The sequence below is a fragment of the Nelumbo nucifera genome, chromosome 3, assembly GCF_055504915.1.
Source record: "Nelumbo nucifera cultivar China Antique chromosome 3, China Antique-T2T, whole genome shotgun sequence".
Taxonomy (NCBI): Eukaryota; Viridiplantae; Streptophyta; class Magnoliopsida; order Proteales; family Nelumbonaceae; genus Nelumbo; species Nelumbo nucifera.
The window spans coordinates 49,036,371-49,049,797 of NC_142651.1; the positions used below are offsets into that span (position 1 = coordinate 49,036,371).

Below are 13,427 nucleotides of genomic sequence, written 5' to 3' on the forward strand. Positions count from 1 at the left end.
TTGGAATTCTCGCACACTCTATGTGAGAGTGATGATTATGTATTTATAGATGTTGGCACTATGAGATAGATATGTACAGTTGTTAGACATAAGTGCAGTTAAAGATAAATACAATTTAAATATGATACAACAGATAAGGGTGATGCTGCTATTCTTGTCCTTGTTGTTCGGTTGAAGAGTTTTTCTCCTTGTTATCCTCAATAGCCCCCATCAACCTAACCGGGTTGGATAACACGGTGAGCTTGTCACGGAGATGACTAAACTAGTCCCAAGAGAGCGGTTTGGTGAAGATATCAACAACCTGTTCATTCGAGGAGATGAACTGAACATGAAGGTTCTTGGACATCACCTGTTCACGCACGAAGTAAAAGTCAATTTCGATGTGTTTTGTGTGTGGATGGAAGACTAGGTTGGAGGTGAGATAAGTGGCACCAAGGTTGTCACACTATAACACTAGTTTGGCAGCGGAAGAGAGGCCAAGTTCTTTTAACAAAGATTGCAACCACAGAAGTTCCAAAGTGGCCATGGAAATGTTGCGATACTCGCTTTCAGTACTTGATCAAGAAATGGTTGGTTGATGACCAAAATATAAGATTGTTGCCCATGAACATACAATAATCACTCTGTGAACATCGATCATCTATGCAACCAACCCAGTCGGCATCAGAATAAGCATGACGACAAAGGTCCTGACAATGACATAGCATGAGACCATAATGTATAGTATGTTTGAGGTACTGCAAACCAGTGATCAATTGTGGGCCCATGTAGGAACTGACATACCTTGTTGACAGAGTAGGTTATGTCAGGCCTGGTAATAGTAAGATATTGGAGCTTACCTACAATGCTCCTATCATTATTAGATTATCACAGATAAGTCTAGCCCTTTAGATCTAATCTTCCATGCAGTTCAAATCATAATTGCATAATCCTAGCTTAAGACTTGGAAGCAAAGAGATGGGCAAGGGTGTCCCAAACAGCTTTCGCAGTCGTGCAGCCAATAACTTGGGCCAAGATGCCTTCAGTAAGTGATGATAACAGCCAGCTGAGCAGCAGCTTATCTTGTTGTTCCCAAATCTCATATTCGGGATTTACAATGGCTTCAGATCTACTTTCTCGTTGTAGTGTCATGACCTTGAGTCCTTTCAGAACTACAATGAATTGTGACCGCCAGAGCAAGTAGTTGTTGCGGTCCAGTTTAACTGATATCAAATGACCAACAGAAGTGGGAAGGCTGAGGCTAGCAATAGTTGAATGTGTTGTCTCAGTTGTTGCAGCAGTTGAAGACTGATCATTTGAAGTTTGTGAGAGTGCCATTGAGCAAGGGAATCTAGGCTTTGATACCATAAAGGAAAAAACAAGTTTGGAAATCTCGCACATTCTATGCGAGAGTGATGATTATGTATTTATAGATGTTGGCACTATGACATGCCGCTATCCTTCTCCCTATTGTTCAGTTGAAGAGTTTTTCTCCTTGTTATCCTCAATAACCTGCACGTGCTAGGCTAGAATCCTCAAGGAAAAAGGAACTTTGTCATTAGAAGATCTAGTTGGACACATGGCGAAACCCTAATGGTGTTTTCTTGATAACCGACATAAAAACGAGGATTCTTTTTCCTAATAGAAATCAAACCCTTTTTTGGATCCTTCCCCTTAAAGTCTCGGAATCACCCTTATAAAATGAGGTGATAAGGTACAACCGGGGGACATTCTCTTCAATTACTCTCATTACTCGACTCCGCTGAGACTGCCCATTATTTCCCTTACGGAATTTGGCCCTAACCCTTCTTTGTCATTCAAGGAGACCACCTTGCCTAGCCTCGCCACCACACTTACTAGATCATACATCGGAAATGAATAAAATTGATCATTAAATTACATAAATATTGTTTCCAGACTCAACCCCAAGTTATGATGCCTGTCAAAGCAATGGTGAATGGCCCTGATATCATATACATCATTCCTCCTTTAAAATTGAATTGCATAACATCATACTTTGACTCTACTTCATCCAGTTAATTTTATATTTCTTCAGCTTTCATCTTTCATCTTATATATATTCTTCAATCATTCAACCAAGATTGGTCTTGCTATGGCAAACTTTTCATCTCCAAGCATACTATTCCAATTGCCGCTGTCAGATCTGGCTACAAGACTTAAATATCTTGGCTTGGCATCAGAATGTCTTCTTCCAAAACCACAAACAAAAGGACTCTGGCAGCCTTGAAGTTGTCTGTGTCTGTCATGGCTTAGCAGGTGTCCCTGAACAGGCTTTCGGACTCTTCAGTCAGGCCAACAAGCACAGGGTGCCTCCATGAAAGCTTCCCATTACATGCTCCCAAAACATATTCCATTCCATTGATAACCACTGGGTGGCACCATTCTGGGGTATAATAGTAGGGCATAAATACTCAAACTTGTAAATCTTGCTCTCTTTCTACCAAAAAAAATTCTTGTTCTGGATCTTGTTTTGATTCCACAGGAATGGGACTGTTTTGATTCAGCCCATATTGCTCTTTAATGCTTTTCCAGAGCTCCGTCTTTTTCATGTAATAGATTAGATGCTAAAGCCTGCTTAGTCATATTGTCTTGTGCTCTGCCAAAAAACATTTTGAAACCCCCAAGGCTCCAATTGGGAAGACGCATTAATTAAACGTATTTGTATTTACACTCTTCCCAAACGGAGCCTAAAATACAACCCAAAAAACCCATTATACAGATCATCAAGCCCTAGCTTTCTGCAACAAAAGTGGTGAGCTCCAGCTTTATTAGGGGAAATGTGGTAGAAAAAGAAATTTCTTTTACCAAAAGGGTTTCATTGTTGCAAAGACAATAACAAATCCAAATAACCCCTCTTTCAAATCAATCAGGGAAGTTCTTTTCAATAATACCTTCACAAAAAAACAAAGAAATAATAGTTAACTATTGTCGCATTATATTGTTACACTGACTAAAATCCTAATTTCAGAAAATCATATTTCTTTTGCGAATGTCACAATGGATGTTCATACAGCTGTGGAACCCAACCAATGATAAGATTCCACATGAATAATAAATTCATGAGCCCTATTGTACTGTAAGAGATGTGGGTCCTATGCATTTTATTGCAAGCATGAAAAATTATCATTGTTACAGTCACCATTCTGGCATTTGGAACACCCATGTTGGTTTTCTGGATTTTCATTAAACACAGCTTCAGAAGTTTTTGTATGAGGCCCAGTTCGAAACGCAGGGTTCATTGTGATTTATTGGAGGTCTCCCAGAGGAGAGGAGAGTGGGCTGGGCTGGGCTGGGCCAGGGAGGACTTTAATTTTCTGGCCAGGTTAGAAATGTTTGCCCCTACAAGTCACTAGATAATGGCGCTTTGCTCTACAGGGTTGTCTTACAAGTCATTAAATAATGGGATTTTGGTTCTCATTGATCAAGATATCCATGTTCTTTTTCAGATTAATGTGGGGTTCATAGAAAATTTAATTTCTCTATCCCAAGTGGGTAAATAACTTTCCCACCTGGGAGGAAGTTGTCAAAACTTTGATGGGACAAAATTGTCCCTTTAATAATGACTTTTTATGACTAAAACAGTCATTATTTTATTTACCTAAGAAATAAAAGAACATGGGTAAATATATTTATCCGGATATATATTTCCCAAAAAACGCTTATCCAGGTAAATAACTTCCCGAAATGCAAACGGGCCCTGAAATAATTTGATGTTGGTTTCTAATAGTATTTATACCCACAATGCTCTAGAGAATAGAGTAGAATGAAAACCATTCTTGACAAAAATAAAAAATAAAACATGTGTTTTCATATCTTGACTGCGTGAAATGGCGTTTCTATTTTCACCTCTCAATACTCAACAAACCATGGAAATGACCTCAATTATTTGAAGAACCTCTACTCTCAAGTCTCAAGACTCAAATACAATGTGAGGACTTTTCCTTGAATGCATCTAGCACCACGAGTCCGGAATACATGTATGCTGTATGATTCACCTGAAAAAAGTATCCAGGAAGTAATTAGTAATAGGGGGAGCTCTATTCTTACAATACTGTTACTCACCTCTGTCGTTGGGAATTTGACTGCCTAATTCAAAAGTCAAAACCCTTTCATGTGCAAATATGGACCCGAAGCTGACATCTCGGCCCAATAAATAATTAAGGGTCCAGTTGGAATTGAAATCCATTGAAAGTGAAATCAGAATGGTCTATTCCCTTCGAGGGAATCGGAATCGGGATTGAAATAAAGTGGAATGGGATCTCATTCAAAACCCTTTCATGTGCAAATATGGACCCGAAGCTGACATCTCGGCCCAATAAATAATTAAGGGTCCAGTTGGAATTGAAATCCATTGAAAGTGAAATCAGAATGGTCTATTCCCTTCGAGGGAATCGGAATCGGGATTGAAATAAAGTGGAATGGGATCTCATTCATTCCCAAGAGGAAGGAAGGGAATGACCAACCAAACAGTTAGAATTGAATTCCAATTCTAAATCTCTATTTCCGCAAACCAAATGAGCCCTAAATCATATACCAAGTCTGGGCCTTGGAATCACAAATTCACAACCACCCAAAATTGATATTACGTTGGACCTTGCGAAGCCCACTTTCCAGGCATGCCAAATGCCACATCCACATGAGAGACCTTCTATGCCCTCTTCTATAGTCCATACGATGCTATCCTCAAAACTAAAATCACTGTACCATAGGACCCGTTTGGAAGGGCTGAGTTGAAGACCCGCTTTGATTCAGTTGCTTTAGTTCAACCGCACAAATAAGTAACATATGCAATGTTTGTCGACAATTGGCTTAGGCTAAATTTGGGGTATTTAAAAAAAGGGTTTATCGGAATAAACACTTATTTTGGATCAGGACCACACAATAAACATTTATATGTGTTTGTCAAATAAGCCCAAATAAGCAATGTTTGTTGACAATTGGCTTAGGCTAAGTTTGGGGTGTTTAAAAAAAGGGTTTATTGGAATAAACATTTATTTTGGATCAGGACCACACAATAAGCATTTATATGTGTTTGTCAAATAAGCCCAAATAAGCAATGCTTGTTGACAATTGGCTTTGGCTAAGTTTGGGGTGTTTAAAAAAAGGGCTTATTGGAATAAACACTTATTTTGGATCAGGACCACACAATAAGCATTTATATGTATTTGTCAAATAAGCCCAAATAAGCAATGTTTGTTGACAATTGGCTTTGGCTAAATTTGGGGTGTTTAAAAATAATTGCTTATTCGAATCAACACTTATTTTGGATCAAGACCACACAATAAGCATTTAAATGTGTTTGTCAAATAAGCCCAAATAAACAATGTTTGTTGACAATTGGTTTAGGCTAAGTTTGGGGATAAGGGCTTATTCAAATAAACACTCATTTTGGGTCAGACCACACAATAAGCGTTTATCTGTGTTTGTCAAATAGGCCCAAATAAGTGCTTATTCTTATTCACTTCAAAATAAGTCCAAATTGCTTATTCAATAAATGCTTATTTACTTTCTGTCTGCCTGCCATGTCATTTTGAAAATACCTATACTACCTCTGCTTAAAACAAGTGTTTTTTCACCAAATGCTCATGAATGCTTATTAGAATCAGCAGTTATTTTTAAGCACTAATTTTTCAATAAGCTATTCAGTGCCTGTTTGGGAGGGCTGAAATGCAGCTTCTGGCTTTTCAAAGTGGGCCCAATATAGACAGCCTATAAGCTATTTTTGGTAAAAAATAGCCCAGATCAGCTGTCCATCAGTCATTTTAAGTGCTGCACTTCAGCTTCTTTGATTAGCTTATCCAAAGCGCTTCAAGCCTTCAACGCAGCTGAACAGCTTAGCTGAATTTTCAGCTCAGCCCTCCCAAAAAGGGGCCCTCAAAGAGGCTGAAGCAGACAGCCTTTAACTGGCTGGTGGACAGCTGATTTGGCTGTCCCGATTTTTCAACAAACATAGCTTATAGGTTGTCCAGAAGTCCCTGCGCTTCAGCCCTCCTAAAGGACGGACACTAATAGCTAAAATAGCTAATATATGATGTATCTTCTTCTCTCGACTGGTTACTACTGTGAAATCCATTTGTAACTACCGAAAAAGGGATGCATATCTCTTTACCAAGTTTTTTCATAAGCCAACCTTCTTTCGGTCTTCACCTCATTGGGTCAATAGCCAGTCTTTGGAGGGGAAAGACAGTGACGAACCTCTCAGAGTTCACCAACAACATAACAGAGGAACAAAGCTACAAGCTTGCACCAGCTCAGAACACATCTTCCTTGGTAAATACAGTTGACAAAGCTGTTTGAGCTGAGCATAAACAGATCAACAATCTCAATTACTATAACTTAAAGAAATTCTTCATACAAAACCCAGAAAAATGTAGTGTGATTAGCAGTGGGCTGTCACTGTCAGTGTGAACACACTTCAGCTGGATCATAAAGCTGAAGAAGATTTGCAAACATGAAACAATTCATGGAAAGCTTCACCATGAATAACTATTTTCATGGATTCTTATTAAAATTGACAGTACCCAGACAAAGAGCAGTACTGAAATCAGATTGATACTTCCACAATTAATCGACCTTCATCGTTCTAAAAGGAAGTATGGATACTACCTACAATCAGCAACGAGAACACTAGCAAACCGATGAGATCTGCTAAATAAAACCAGCAGATTCTAAATCATCACGGAGTCTCAAGCTAACTGCAACTAATATAGATGTAGGTGGAAACCAACTAAATAAAGGAAACTGCTATTGTGCATTTTTTTCAGCATCCAATGAATACAGAAGATTTAAAAGGATTAACAGAGACATCCTCTATCAAACACATTCTCACCACATTGCAATTCAAAGGAGGAGAGATTTTTCCGTGGCATTGACAACTCTGAATTTGTATTAAAAGGAGATCAATAGAATATCTAAAAGAACCAAAATTGTTCAGATATGTAAGAGGAAACTGAGGAAGTTCAAAAAATGAAATACATCAGGATTCTATTTGCAATAATTTTACATCACACCAGAATTAGAGAAAAAACTAATAGATCCAATCTGAGAGTGAAAAGATCTGTAGCTAAAACCGAAACCCAGTAATGAAAATTTTCTTTTTTTTTCTTTATAAGAGATTTGCAATAATCAAAAATAAGATAAGCAGAAGGAAAGAAGAAAAAGAATCAAGATATTCATCGAAACATGGATCTCTGCAAACATTCTCGAGAAGAGAAGAACATCTTAAGGCCAATAAAAGAAAACCCACATCAGAAAACTCATCAACTAACCCGATCAGACATCCATCTCAATTGACCTCCGTTGACGCTTCCCTCGCCCCCACGGCTGAAGAACTGAATCTTGGTATTTGGAAGGCATGGCCATCACTCTTTTTCGCCTTTTCGGCTTCGCTATCACATCGATTTCCAAATCTTGCTTCATCTTCTCTTCTTCTTCGTCGTCGTCTTCTTCTTCTACATTATTTCCAGCTTCGCTCACAGCTATTTTTCTGAATCTGAAAGCTCTCTTTCTTCTTCTGATAACTCGTCTCTGAGTAAATGGAACACCCAACACAAATCCTGCAACATGGAGAACAGCTTTTACCAAGAGATCGAGCCCCTCGCAGCGAGTCTGGTAATCGAGTGAAAAGGAAGAAGAATTCGGTGAAGACGAAGCAATAGAATTAGAAGATGAAGCAAACGAATGAGCAGAAACAACTGAATGAGAAGAATGGGATGAAGTAGAAGGAGAAGGAGAACTGATTGAAGAAACCCGAATCCTCATTGGAGATACAGCGGAATATAACAAAACCAGTCGAAGCTGATCAGATGATAAGAACTCCGATCTGGGTTTTGAAGAGATCGGATAGATTTGGAGAATCGAATAATCGAAATGATCAAAGAAGAATAGAAAAGGAGAAGCAGAGAGAGGGAGATGAAGATCACGAAGAAGAAGAAAGGAGAAAGGATATGAATGACCATTCGAAACGCTCTATATATTTTGTTGTGTGCAGGGTCTATGTGGTCTTTTCTCATATTCCTAAAATGACCTCGATTGAACTTATAATGACATCAGGAATCCCAATAATAGGCAATAGTCTGGGAGCAAACTGGACCGACAACGCTGTGCCCAGTCCAACCTAAAGCCCAGGTTGACTGGTTGACTTGAGTACTTGTACTGGACTACTGGGATGGGATGGGCGAATGAGTTGAAATCAACCCAAGCTCTTCGGCGGGACCGGCGGGTTAACGTCTAATATGGTTGGACCGGCCTGGAAGATAAAGTAAACATGAATGCTTCATAATGCTAAAAGAATTGACCATGCCAAATTGTATGGACTCCAAGTGAGTCAGCAACCGACTTTTGTCATGTAAATGGGGCTAGAATTAGCCCTAGCTCAATAAAACCTTGGGTAGAGTATATTGGGCTAAACCATTGTTTTTTCTTTGATGCTATGCTAAATCAGGTTCAATTTGTGTATAATTTTTAACGCCTAGGCTAAACAAGTTTCAGTTTGGGTCGTCTCCCCTAAGTTGCATCTATAAATTCATTCTTATGGTCTGCTTGGTTGCTAAGAAAAGATGAGATGAAAAGGTAAAATGTACTTTCCCATTCCTATCACCCTGACATCAGTTGTCCTATCGAATATGTTTTCCGGTGTTTGGTTTCTGAGAAAATTTTGTAAGATGATTAGATTCATTCCACTTTGATAAAATCGTTGCATTATCCAATTCCACAACACAAGATTTGTTTATAAGATGACATGTCATAACAGTATTTGAATATCGCCACATGTCATGCTGACATGGAAAAATTAAAAACTCCTTGAGTTTCAAACCTCATTCAAGTTAAAGTTCCATGTTTAAATATCTTTATTTGCCTTGCTTTTTTTTTTAATTTGAAACTGCTTATATTTGATATACTGCATAATAAACAGGTCCTAATTTAACAACAACAAAGTATAAGCTATTTTTACTAAGGCAACAAAGAATAAAAACTCCCTCTACCCTTCCCGGCACTAATACGAGGGTGTTGTTACCACACAAATATGAACATTCAAAATTGTGAATTAATTCTGAAGGTCATCCATCCCCAACCAAATATCATTTATGCAACACATCCTCCACACATGATACTCAAGACTGAGCAACCTGGCTTTCTATGACTTTTCTTCCTTGCCATATCCTTCCTCCTTGGAGGTTGAAGGGCAACCTTGACTACAATATCATAAGAAACTTTGATATTCTGCTGAGTTTTAGAGATGAACTCAAAATTTAGGATCAGCTTAGTATTGATAAGGCTTTGATGATGGTTTTTGAAATTTCTATTGTATCTTCATACCCACTCCAAATTTAGGATCAGCTTACTATTAAAACTTGTACTTTTCTATTCTGATTTGATTGTAAGGCTATGTTTGGTTGCAATGCAAATAAATTTGCACTGATGCAAGGAATGTGAGATATAGTAAACTACCCCAAAAGGCATAGTCAACTAATTGTGACAGTCGAGACATAAAATATACCTTGTTTGAGAAGACTAGTCAACTACCCAAAATAACATAGTCAACTAACCCAGACAAGCTGAGTTTAAAGCAATACTAGTTGCCTGATATGGAGGAACTAGTCAACTAAGAAAGGAAAAAGATTCATCCCTTTGCCAAGTAGCTTACTAGTAATTTTGACAGTTGAATACTTTGAAGATTCATCCCATGGATATCCTTACAATATGTTGGAGAAATTTGAATCATTTATAAGAAAGGAAAAATCCCTCCAATGGTTAGAAAATAATCACCTACTCTCAAAACCTCTATAAATAGAGGAGTTGTGCTTGATTTAAAATTAAGTAGCAAGAGATTGAATCAAAGCTAAGAAAAACTTGTGTATTCCTTGTACATAATGTATACAACTGTTTTTTTAGAGATAGCAAGTTGTATAGAGTCATTTTGTTGAAAAGATTCTTGAGCTTCAATAGTGTTAGAGGTTAGCAAATCTAAGAAGATTTTGAGCTTGTATAGTCTCACCCATTTGTTGGGAGTCTCTTCATTGATCTGGGCATTTTTTCAGAAACTCTAGCAATTGAATTAATTTGTACTCGTACTGTAATATTTGCCTATCCAAAGGCTTCTCTTGGTGTAAACATGCTTTTGTGCTAAAAGCGAAATATCTTAAAGCAAGTAGGTGTTCAAAGTTATTGAACACCATCAAAGTCTTGTTAGCACCTTTGTTAAGCCTAACTACAAGGTGTTATATGCACTCAGAAGTCCTACTGGTTAGGTCTTGTTGGTACTCATGAAGTCCAACTAGTTTAGGACTTATAGGCACCCGTGAAGTCCTGTTCATTGTAAAAGGCTTTGTTGGCACTCGAGAAGTTTAGTAGATTAGTGAAAATCATCAATGGTGGTTTGAGATAAAGGGTGTAGACAGGATTGGCTGGACCTTTATAAAAGTCTTGTGTGCCTTTGTATGTGCATTTTTTTTTCAAGTTGTGTAGTTTAGTTGTTTACTAATTTTACTAACATTCTCTCATAATTGTAATAACTTTTTTTGAGATCTTGCAGACATTGCTCTTACTTTGTTTCTCTTTATTTAGATATGCAAGATACAAGATCATTTAGTGCAGTCATGAGCTTCTAATCTCACTAACTTTACTAAGTGCACAAATATCTTGGTTCAAAAGTTTGGACTTTATTTGCTAATATCTTCCAACTGCTGACCACTTACTTTTAGCTACTTTGCATTTGCTTGTACATTTACAGTTGTTTATTTTTATTGTCCATTTATCATTCAACTATATTTACATTTCGATAGTTCAATTTGTCATTGGGTTCCAATAGTAGTCTAACAAACTGCTTGAATCTTAAGTTTATTCAACTTTGATAGCTTGTTATAATCTTAACTATCATCTTGTCGTTGGTCCTTTTCTCAACTTCTTTTAGTGGCCCGTCATCTCTCTTTAGCTGCTACTTTAGGCACACACTACTGGTGCAATTGCCATTTACTTTATTGTTTATTTACATTTAATTGCTCATTTAATTTCTGTAGTTTATTTACTTCCAACATTTATATTTGTTTATATAATTGTAGTACCACTAACCTAATAGTAAGCTACAATATTTTATTTGTTTCATGTATTTTCAGTTGCTATCATCTTGTTAGCAGTTATTCTAGCTTCTTGTGGTTTATATCTATTAGGGATGTCAATGGGTCGGGTTAAATGGTAAACCCAATTTGGGTTAGGGTCAGATATATTTGGCTTTAGGGTTAGGTTAGGGTTTTGATTTTTTTGAATCAAGTTGAGTTTAGGTTTTGGCTGGCCTGCCCCATTGGGTCTTAACACCCTACAAATATACAAAGTATTCTTGCAACTTTTTGATTTCTAACTCTATAGCTTTAAAGTTTATGATTTATTTACATGTTAATTTTGATTTTCTTCTTTTTTTTAAGTGGAAAAAGTGACACCTTAGAATCTGTAAAACAATTTCCTAATGCAAATTAATGGGTTTTAGGTCATCAAAACGTGTTGAAAAATAGATTTGAAATGCTATAGGTCGAGTTGGGTTGGTTTCAAGTTAGACCCTATAGGGTCGATCGGGTTAGGTTTAGGTTAGGACACTAGAGGGTTGGGCTAGGATTGAGGCAAATCTGTGTTGAACCCAATCTGTTGGCACCCCTAATATTTATTAACTGCTAACCCCTACAACTCTTGCTATTAGATTGTTTATTTATTTTGTTATTGCAGTCTCTTGTTCAACAATTATGTTGATCATTGAGGTAAATATCTTAATTAGCTACTAAGGTTAATTGACTAAGCCTTTCTTCTACTACATTTTGATTCTAATTATCAAGAAGGCTTAGCTTCAATTAGGGGAAATGGTTTTGAGCTTGACTTGTTCATAGTCAAAGATTTTTTAAAGCTCTATCCAATTCACCCCCATCCCTCTCTTGTGTAAGGTCATCTGTCCCAACACCAGCCATTTTTAGAAAAAAATTTGAAATATTAAAACCCTAAAAAATGAAAATTAATTACAACTTACCCAATCCACCAGTTTGGAATCCTAACTTGATTTCAACTTATAAAGCTTCTAAAGTTTTCCCAATTGCTAACTTGAGATTCTTAAGTAATCCTTTTTTTTTTTTGAAACTTAAATAAAGTTGAGAATTAGGGGCAGAGAATATGAGAGAGAGAGAGAGAGAATGTGAGTAAATGAGAATGAGAGTACGAATGAGTATGGTAATTGGTGTGATGAGAATGAAGGGTAAGGGTATTTATAAAAGTCAGAAATAATTTAATTGACCAAAATACCCTTAAACTAGCCATTCTATAGTTATTGAGAGGGGTATTTTGGTATTTCATAAAGTTAATTATCACTTTACTAAGATTCCCCTAAACTAACTATTATATAATTGTTGGGGGCATTTAGATCAATTTTTACTCCCAAAGCCAAAATACACATATACCCCCAAAGCTAGCTATTTTGTAGCTATTGGGGGTATTTGTAGAGGTGTAAATCGGGTCATGCCACCCCATGGCCCATCACGATGACACATGGGCCGTGCTGGCTAGGGGTTTCAAGGCCATGGGCTGGCATGGCATGGTCTACGGGCCCGTAACAGGCAAGCATGGCCCGCCTGAGGAACTAGTCATTAGGGGGGGGGGGGGGGGTAAGGGTTTTTTTTTTTAAAAAAAATACCCCCAAGCTATAAACTATATGGAAGTATTTATGTATTCCTCGAACGATTAGTTATAGCTTTTTAGGTTTTTTTACAAAAATACCCCTAATAACTATAAATAGCCATATGGGTAGTATTTATGTATTTTGGCTTTGGGGAAGAAAATGACAAAAATGCCCCCAACAACTATATAACATCTAGTTTGGCAGCATTTTGGGTAAAGTGATAAGTGACTTTACAATAATCAAAATACCCCTCCCAACAATTAGAAAATGGTTAGTTTTTAGGGTATTTTGGGTAATTGAATTATTTTTAATTACTATAAATAGCTCTATCCTCCACCATTCTCATCATACCAATTCAACAATTCTCTTCTCATACTCTCTTAGGTTTTCATACACTCTTATACTCTCGATACTTTCTCTCTCTACTCTCCAATTCTCAAGTCTCTACTTTTTTCAAGTTTCAACAAGAAGAAGGCTTGCTCAAGTATCTCAAGTTAGCAATTTAGGAGGCTTGGAGGCTTCGACTATTGAAATCAAGTTGAGATTCTAAACCAACAATTTGGGTGAGTGCAATTAAATTAATTTTTTATTTTTTAGAATTAAAAAAAGGACAACTCCTCCCGAAACCAATTCCCAAGCATGTTCAATGTCGACGATGTTCAATCGCAACATGATAGTGTTAGCATTGATATAAATGCTATTAACATTGCTAGAGTTCCCACCCCTAATACTACTGCTGGGGGAAAGAAAAAGAAGGGAGCTAAATTGACTAGCC

The 13,427-nt window shown here is 37.2% G+C and overlaps 1 long non-coding RNA gene across 1 annotated transcript; it reads right to left on the minus strand.

Moving 5' to 3' along the window:
• Window positions 1-205: 205 nt before the first annotated feature.
• On the minus strand, window positions 206-12,561 carry LOC148801204 (uncharacterized). Its single transcript, XR_016083429.1, has 3 exons — window positions 7,269-12,561; window positions 6,131-6,298; window positions 206-3,995 (listed from the first exon to the last, which is right to left on the minus strand). It is a non-coding gene; the product is annotated as an uncharacterized LOC148801204 (long non-coding RNA).
• Between the last annotated feature and the right edge of the window lie 866 nt (window positions 12,562-13,427).